Source organism: Triticum aestivum, chromosome 5A (genome assembly GCF_018294505.1).
Source record: "Triticum aestivum cultivar Chinese Spring chromosome 5A, IWGSC CS RefSeq v2.1, whole genome shotgun sequence".
In the NCBI taxonomy this organism is placed as follows: domain Eukaryota; kingdom Viridiplantae; phylum Streptophyta; class Magnoliopsida; order Poales; family Poaceae; genus Triticum; species Triticum aestivum.
This window is the reverse complement of record NC_057806.1, coordinates 223,630,746-223,639,960: the sequence shown is the minus strand read 5'-3', so window position 1 is coordinate 223,639,960 and position 9,215 is coordinate 223,630,746.

Below are 9,215 nucleotides of genomic sequence, written 5' to 3'. Positions count from 1 at the left end.
GGTCCTTCTCTAGGTACTCCGTCTACTTCGTCTACTAACGTCGAAAGTAATCACAATAAGCAACACAACAAGGCAGAAAATAAAAGTGCTCTAAAAATGTGAGTTGGACTTTTCTAGGATACCCTTGGTCATATGAGGAATTACCAAAGTGGTTTCATTGGGGTTTGATCAATGGATATCTCTGAACATTTCAGTCTGATGGAATTGAGGGATTTGTGTATTTGCAAGAAGTGTACAAAAATATATTTTTGAAAAATGAGCAATGGCACCCATTTATCAAAGGATGATTTTAGAATCTCCTAGGAATTGGTTCCACTTAATTTGGAGTTCAAATGACTTTCCTATGAATTTGCAAAGTTGACAAATATGAAGAAATGGCTCAATATTTTGTGTGGCACTGAAAGTATTAAGAAAAATGTTCATAAACTAAGTTATGAACATAGAAGCATCTAGGAATTTGAATCATGGCATTTGGATCAAATTTGAGCCCTCTGTGATTTTCTAAATTTTATGACAGAAATGGAAAAATGGTATTTTGATAATTATTTGTGAAAGAAATACTTCTGGAAAAATGTGCAACTAGCACCATGAGATAGGGCATGAATTTAGAAACTACTAGAAATTTGAATCATCAAGTTTGGAGTTAATTTGAATTATTTATGGATATTACAAATTGTACAAAAAAGAAAAAGGGAAAGCTTTATACCCAAACGGGCTGGATCTGTGCGGCAACTGCGTGCACTGAGAGAGACTTAGCGGGGCAGCGCACCGGGCCTTGCCCAGCTGCACAAATACACGGGCGACAGCGGTGACGTCTAAGGCGCCCGCCTAGAATACGCCTTGGCCTCGGGGAGATGGCTCCCGAAGAAGCCGTGTCCACTTAACCTGAGGGCCCGGCCCTCAGGGTCACCGACACGCGGGGCCAATCTGTCGGGTTCATCCCCAACCTCCCGCTCGAACAGAGCAGGGGCAGGGGGCGGTGTCGACGGCGGCTTGCCGGTGCCACAGGCCACCGTTTCCGGTGAGCTGACCACCGGCGTGCTCAGGGGACCAGGCTGCGTCCAACTTTGGGTGGCACGGTCGCCCAGGGGCACCGGGTTGAGCAGGGCATCGGCTGCGGCGGACGAGGCTGACGGTGACGGTGGAACTCGACGGCACGACCACGGGGAGGAGAGGGAGAAGCACGGGAGCGGCCTGTGGTGATGTTGGAGATGCTCTGGTGTAGCCAAGGGGGGAGGAGCAGGGGTCGTGGATGCGAATTTTGGCGGAGGCCGACGACATGGCTCCGGCCATGGAGGTGGTTGGAGGGCGCGGGGAGGGGAGTAGGTTGATCCAGGGGGTGCATGAGAGGAAGAGAGAGCCAAAAGAGTAGAGAGGGGGCTCAGGGGTGGCCTTAAGTAGCCGACCCGTGGCTCACCGTGGACGCGGCGCATGGGTGGCCATGGCAACGGCTCGGGTGGCAAGGGGAGAGAGCGAGGGGTTGTCTTTGGTGCTCGTGGGGGTGGACTTGGGCGCCAGGAAGAGAGAGAGGGAGCGGGGCGAGCTCTGGGTGGAGCCACGAACTCGCAGGCGCATTGGCGGGCTTGGCCGGCTCTGGGCACACGTGGCACGGGCGGGACAGAGAGGGAAAGGAGGGGGCCAGCACGGTGGCGTGTTGCGGACGTCGAGGCACCTTGACTGGCGCAAGGGGGAGGCTCGAGGTGGTCGAGGGGCGTGGCGTCAACGGTCGAACGCCCTGCTAGGTGCTCCAGAGCGCGTTTCTGGCCGGCATCCGCGGCTTTTCCGCGCGCACCCGCACATCCACCTGTGTCTAGGAACTGCAAGGGGGAAGTAAACAATGTGGAAATGGCATCGGATCCCCCGGGGATCCACTAGAGGAGAGGGGGGGTTGAGAGAGTGTGTGAATGATGATGTCCAGAGAGGGAAAATGGGGTTCTCACCCCCATATAATTGAGCTGAGGCCACGAAACTCTTTCCAGTGGTATAGGGGTTCTAGGACATGACGTGGTAAAGATTGTGGCTCAAGGAGATTAGTGTAAGGGGCTGAAACTTGCAATTTTAAATTCTGTTAGAAGGTGTTTGATGGTGGTTTGAGCTAGAAAATGAATTACACTTGACATGAGACTTAACAGTATGGAATGTCATATAGAAATAGGGTGTTCTACCAAATTTGATATCATTTGGGAAAAGTTGCCAATGCAACTTTTGTAAGCCCTAGAGATCAACAGAAATGGCTTTTCCAAGATCTAGTCATGCAAAACCATTCCCCTTGATGCACCACTTGGTGTAGTGTCATCATTTTGGGGTTGTGAGCACGACCACAAGTTTGGGGCAAATTGGAAAAAGTTGGCAATGTAAAGTTGTTCAAACCTAAATCTGGACAGAGAGGGTTTTGTGGCAGCTTTTTGATCCAAAACAATTTGGATTGAGCTGAAACTCTGCAAGGTCATCCTATTATGCATCGGTGACTAGCTAGAATTTTCCTGGATTTATTTGAAAATATTTCTTGTAGAAATATTTCAAATACTTGAAATGGAGAGAAATGGTTTTGGAGGGTTTTTCCCAATATTTTGAACATGAACACGTGTTGAAACTCTTCTATATGGAAAATATATGTCCACTGAGTTTCCCTGATTTTTCTCAAATATTTTTGAAGCTTTAAAATAATTTTATCCTATTAAAGACCATTTCTAGCCTTAAGAAAAATATTATAAATAAAATAGGAAAATAACTTTTAAAATTATATTTTTGTGGTTTCTGGGTTTCCTATACTAATAGGAGTCAAATATAATTTTTAAAAGATTTTTCACACCCTTCATTAAGTACGTGTAGTTCAAGTCTCAATTCAGGGGTTTTTGCAAAACCTAATTTAGAAAATACTTTTTGGCCAAATTATTTTTACAATAAAATTATATTCTGACTTATACACATGGAATGATCCTTGGGCAAAGTTTTGGATCAATGAGATCAAGTATAGGGGTTGGAGGATTTATTTGATTTTTAGAGCACTTGCAAACAACAAAGCAAATCCAATCAAACAAAGACCAAACACTGAAAAGTTTTTGTCAAACCACATTTGATCATGATTAATTAGCTTAAGTGTTGAGGCATGAAAATCAGGGTGTGACAAGTGAGCATGGGCGTGGTCCGGCCAACACAACAGTGTGTTGCGCACTGTGTTCGTCGCCACCCTCTCGCCCCTGTGCTCGTCTATGCTCGCCCACAGTTCACGCGTGAGCTGCGTCACCTTACCCCTCGCTCACTGACGCCGTTCGTCACCGGGCGCCGTGTCCAGGTGACCTCCGGTGGAGCCCGAACCCCCTCGTTGCTCGGCTATAAATAGAGCCCTCCCTAGCCTCCTCGAGCATCATCCACTCCTCACACACACTCCACGATCTGTTAGAAAGCCGTAGCCTGGTCGGGCAGGCCATAGCCCGCCGTCCCCGAGCTTGAGCTCGCCGGCGATCCCCTCGGGTCTTCTCCGCAGCTCCAGCCCCTCCCAGGCTCAGGCCACCCTTCCAGGGCCTCTGCCGTGCCTCGATGGTGTCGTTCCACCCGGTTTGAGCCCCTGGTGTCGTCTCTAGTCGCCGTCGTCTTCAACTCCGGAGACCTCTTCTTCCTGTCACCGCTAGAGAGGTCATTTCTGACGCTGTCCGACCACCCCTAGCTAGCCTACGGGTACGGGCAGGTGCGCCTCCGTCTCCTCTTTTGATCCCTCCCTCTAGTTCGGGCCAAGAAGCCCTCCTCGCCAGCGTGTGATCTGGCGAAGCCGCGCCGTCCTCTGTTTCCCTCTTCCCCTCCCTCTCACCTGACTAGTGGGGCCCGCTAGTCAGCCACTCTGTACGCGCGCGAAGTGGTACGAGTGGTGGCGCCCATGAGGTTTACGCCTTCGACGTCACCCCGCTTAGTTCTATTTTATTTAAATTCAAATTTAATTCTATCGAGAGAGCTTCAAACAACCAAAACTTTTTAACCATAAGTCCAAATGAATTGATTCTTTTTGCATTGTGTTCTTTATGAATAAATCTAGCAGCTCAGCAAAAATGAGATTTTTCTCTCTTGTCTAGATTTTCTAGTGAATTTCAGAAGGGTTCTTGATGTTTTCTTTTGGTGTTTATAATTGTTTTCAGAAAGTGAAGCTTGTCTTGAGGATCACCAGGAGGATTGTGAACCTCATCTGCACTAAGGCAAGCCACGGCAACATTTTCATGGTGCCATTACAATATTTGTGATTTTTCAACTTGAATTAATGATTTAATCCATGAATTTAAACCACTAGTATATTAGTTACATTCTGATTGGTTGCTTGTTTAAGTTGATATGATTAGCTTAGAGAAATTTTGAAGCTAACTAAGTTGGTTAAGTAACTAGAAGTAATAGTTGTTATGAAGACGTAATATGGTTATGGATATAATAATTATTTTGAGTATTTTCTTGGATGAGAATAATGATAAATTTGCTAGTAAAGATTCTGTTTAAAGTGAGGATTAATCATACCAGGGAAGTGCTATGAGTTGTTGATGATTATGCTTAGTGTGGATATAGTTGACCCAGTTATTTCCGTTGAGATATGATGCACATGTTAGTGCTGCATTTCATGGCATATTATGACATAGGTTACATTCACTTTAAGTTGAACCTGATAATAACTCAACTTGAATATATCGTTGACCGGGTCATGGTGCCACTGAATCGAGTTTTTCCCAGTGCAATCACATTTGCCATTATGGGAAGGCCTTCATTCGGTCCGTTGTCATGCCTCTGGTTGGTGCCTCCAACGAGGGAAGGTTATGGGTGTGCGGTACCCTGGCTCGGTAAGCAGACATAACCTTGTGTGCCCGTTGTTGATGTTATCGTACCTTGTCCCTGTTTGGGACCATTTATGTTTTGCCACGACGGTGGCCGTTGGTGTCTTTGGTAGACACGGGGCCACCCAGGACTAGCCCAGTGGGGAGTGAGTCGGAGTGGCCGAGAGAGTGTCATGGCAATGGAGGGGTTTCATCAAAATGTCGTTGGTCCACCCGAATGGGAGTGTGAGGCCATGGGTTCCGTGGTGTGGGTACAGTGCGCTACCTCAACAGAGTGTATTAAATCTATCGATAGCCGAGTCCACGGTTATGGACACGCTCGAAAGTAGGTCACACCATGGGTCAACGTTTAAATAAATTTTGAATGTCACACTGTTGAGAAGATGGTGGTGGGTAAACCATCTTGATGTTAGAGGCCAAGTGTTGGTCATGGTTGTGATCGCCGGAAAGATCACCGTTTGAGACCAAGTGTTGGTCATGGTTGTGATCGCTGGAAAGATCACCGTTTGAGACCAAGTGTTGGTCATGGTTGTGAGCGTCGGAAAGATCATTGTTTGAGACCAAGTGTTGGTCATGGTTGTGATTGCAGGAAAGATCACCGTGGTAAGCAAGTCCGAGGGAAATTTTATCACGAGATCATGATCACATCATGTATGATATTTTGTTGCATTGCTAATTGGTTAAGTATCATGATATTGTTTGTCATTATGTTGATGTTTGTTGTGAGCTTGCAAGTACATTCAATTTACTGACCTGGCGTGTCATGCCAGCTTTTAGGAAAGTCTCGTTGGAAAGGAGTGTTGTCCGAGTGTAGATCGTGTCCACATCGGTGTCCATATGCTATGGATTTCCACTATGACGTTGTTCTGCTGCCACGTAGTTGTTCCGATCGAGGCCCCTTTATGTTTACTAAATAATGTACATATTGTTCAGCCGCACCGTGTGTGTTGCTTGGCCTCGCCACCTGTTGTAATATAAACTATGATCCGCTAGCATCAATAAAGTGGCTGTTTTCTATACCAAGATGTTGTGTGTTGCCAGAAGACATGGTCTCTGGGCTGGCAATGCATGGTAAACCGGTTGCTCTGAGCAGGGGTGCCACAAAACGTGTGGCTGGAATTACCAACCCAGCTGCCGGAGAAGCTTGATAGGTGGGGTCACAAGAAACTCTCCGACCGCCGGGCAGTGCCGGTCCTGAGCAAGTTGATCGCAGACATGGATGCCGGGGCGCTGACAGGGGCATGCTTGTCAAGGAGTTCCTAACGCAGCGCCTGTCACCGCTCCAGGCGCACACGTGGCGCATGTGGGAGTTCAAGGGTGCAGAGGACGACATCCAGCTACGCTCGGAGAGCTTGATGGGCAAGAGCTGGACAAGGCCATGAACACCCTGCTCGAGGGGGATCCGGGCAATCTCCCGGCTTCCTACATCCTGCTGTACTGGCGTGCCGACAGGGTGGCGCTGGTCGCTGCCATGCCCATCTTTAACAAGCTGGGGCTTGTGTCGCTCGAACTCCCCAACTCCCTGGTGCTGGTGTCTTCCAGCGACAACGCCGAGGAAGCGGGCGAGGAAGACTTGGAGGCGACCGTGAATGATGTGGCAAAGACCTCCCCCCGTCTTAGGGCGAGCTTCTCCATGACCTCATAGATGATGACAACATCGTCGAGCCCCCGGTCGTGGAATCCCCACGCTCCATCGGGGTCGTCATGAGGTCTGGGGCCACTTTCCTAGCCCTGCAGAGGCCAGGCCGAATGACCCCGAAGAAGAGCGGTGCGGCACCCCTCTCTGAGGCGACACCTCCGCCTTGCCGACTGCCGACACCACACCGAGGCCAGCCGTCGTGAGCCACGCCAACCCTCAGGACGCAGAAAAGTCTACGCCCAGGAAAATTGGAGGCGCCCTGGCCCCGGCTAGGAAGAGGGCGTACATTACCCTTGACGAGTAAGCAACTTACCTTGTTTTCATTTGTCACCCTTGATACCGTGCCCACAAAGCTCCCCTCCTGGCGACCAAGATGGGCATCATGGTGAAGAAGAGGAAGGAGGGAGCCGAGAACCCGGAGGCGCCACTTCTCGCCATAGCCGTGCCGACCCTGGCGCAGACGGAAGAGGTCGCTCCGCACTCCTTCGCAATGGAGCAGGTCCTCCAAGGCATGGTGGTGGGACATTAGGGGGAGTCTGCCGCCATGGGATAGCAGGATCCGGAGCCGCCCATCCCCATCATACCCGCGGGGGGTTCAGAAGCTCTAGAGCCCCAAGCTGCCCTTGACGCTGTGGTGACACCAGCCCACGCGCCAGTGTCACCTCCTCCCCAGGACCTTGTACTGGCGGACTGCGGCCCCCTCGTCAAGCCCGGGGCTCTAGAGTAGGCTTATACTGCATTGGATCAGCTCCGGGCCGATCTCCAAGATGCCAATAGGTGCCTGATGAGGGAACACATGGGGCTGGTCGCCGGGTGGCTCCAAGCTGACGCGTTCGCCAGGACAGCCTCGGGCCGGACTGGGGCTGCCGCCGCAAAGAGCAAGAGGGACGCCAACGAAGCCACGGGGGCTCGTGATGTGGCGCTGGCCGACGCGGCGTCCACCAAGGAGCGATGCAATGAGGTGGAGGCTGAACTGAAAGCTCTCCACAAGGAGTAGGCTACCCACACCCATCGGCTTCAGTAGCAAGAGGAGGAGCTCAAGGCCTGTGAGGCGACGCTTGCCATTGCGATGCCAAGCTGGCCTAGGCAATTGCCGACCAAGCCGTTAAGTGGGACCACCTGGGCAAGCTGAAGGAGGAGGTGGACAAGGCCCAGGCATCCCATGCCTAGCTCGTTTCTAAGGTGATGGCCCAGCTGGAGGCCATGGAGAAGACCCTCACCACCGTCAAAAAAACAGCGACCGTGGAACGCAAAGCCTTCGTCTCCCTCGAGCTCAGTTCTCGCAAGGTACTGCGCTCAATCTACGGTGGAGGGTATGAAGAGCCACTAGAGACTCCAGAGGGTGGCCCTGCTGGGCTTCCCCCCGAGCTTGTTAAGGCACTTGAGGGCATCACCGCTGGAGTGGACTCCTGGGTGGAGGAGTTCCACGCGCTTTTTACTATGGCCGCGACACGCGTCTTCAGCCACCTCCACCTCCGGGACCCATGTTTCGACCTGGGTGCACTGATCGAGCCCCTGGCCCTTGAGTTCCGTGACGCTGTGGCTGAGGCCATGAAGGAGCAGGTTGAAGCTCTACTGGGGAAGTTCTGCTGCGTCCCTGACCCCGCAGCTGCGGCGACAGAGGCCGGCGGCGAAGATGGCGGCAACATCATCAACGACGAGCTTCCCATGGCGAGCGACGGCGGCAACCGAGGCAACGGTGAGCTTCTTCCTAGTTGACCCTGCAACATTCATCGTGCCTCGCCAAGGTGTGAGAACTTCTATTTAAACTTGTGGAACATTATGTTTTGTAATAACTTGTCGGGACTCCACGATCTCTTTTCCATGCTCGGTTTCCTTCCTATTTGCCTTAGTGTTCTGCGTGGGTAGGGCCCGTCCCCGTGCATACCTCAACCGCCGTCAGGGCGTCCAAATCACCAGGACGAGGCCAAGGGGTGAGGGGCTACGTGACCAGTGAGGCCCCCGATTCGCGATGCTCAGGGGCACCCCTTGACGTACGAACGACCCTCATCAAGGAAAAGCGAGCAACATATGAGTTAATCCGGAGCCCTCCATACCTTTCCTCACCAGCTTTTGCCTGGGAGGGATGCGAGAAGACCTGGTGCGAGAGACCTGGTGAGGTGGCGTGCGTCAGGCGTGGCCTGAGCGTAGCCCCCATGCTCAGCCCCCTCGCGCGGCCCTCCTGTAGGGAAAGTGGCGCAATGGGACCTTACAACAAGCCTATAGGACCTCCCGAGGTTATTGCATCCGCTAGGGTGCCCTCACTTGTTTATTCACCAACACGGAGCATGGTGCTTCCACATTAGCATGGGCATAACTGCTCCTCGACCGTGTCGTCTGCCAGTGAAGAGCATGGGGCTTCCACTGGTGTGTGGGCATAGTTGTTCCTCGACAGTGTCGTCCGCCAGCGCGGAGCATGGGGCTTCCACTGGTGCATGGGTGGGAGTTCCCTCAGGGGGAGACTCCGGGGCATGTACAGCCTCATTCGTAAACATGGCTAGCACGACAGAACTGGAGGAGGTGTATATGGGCACCCGTGAGCCAGCGCGGGACTCACGAGGCCCAACCTCAAGGAGGGTTGCGCTTGAATTTTCAGCGCGGGGCGCATGTAAGAGACTTGTGAAATGTTGAGGTGGCCTGCGCCGAGTGAATCTCCGGAGGAAATCGCATGAGAAGGCCACACACCAATGACCCCATGACGTGATGTGAACATGGTCGGTCTGCCAGACAAAGCTCAGCCATTGGGTTTATCGACACTACAGCGACGG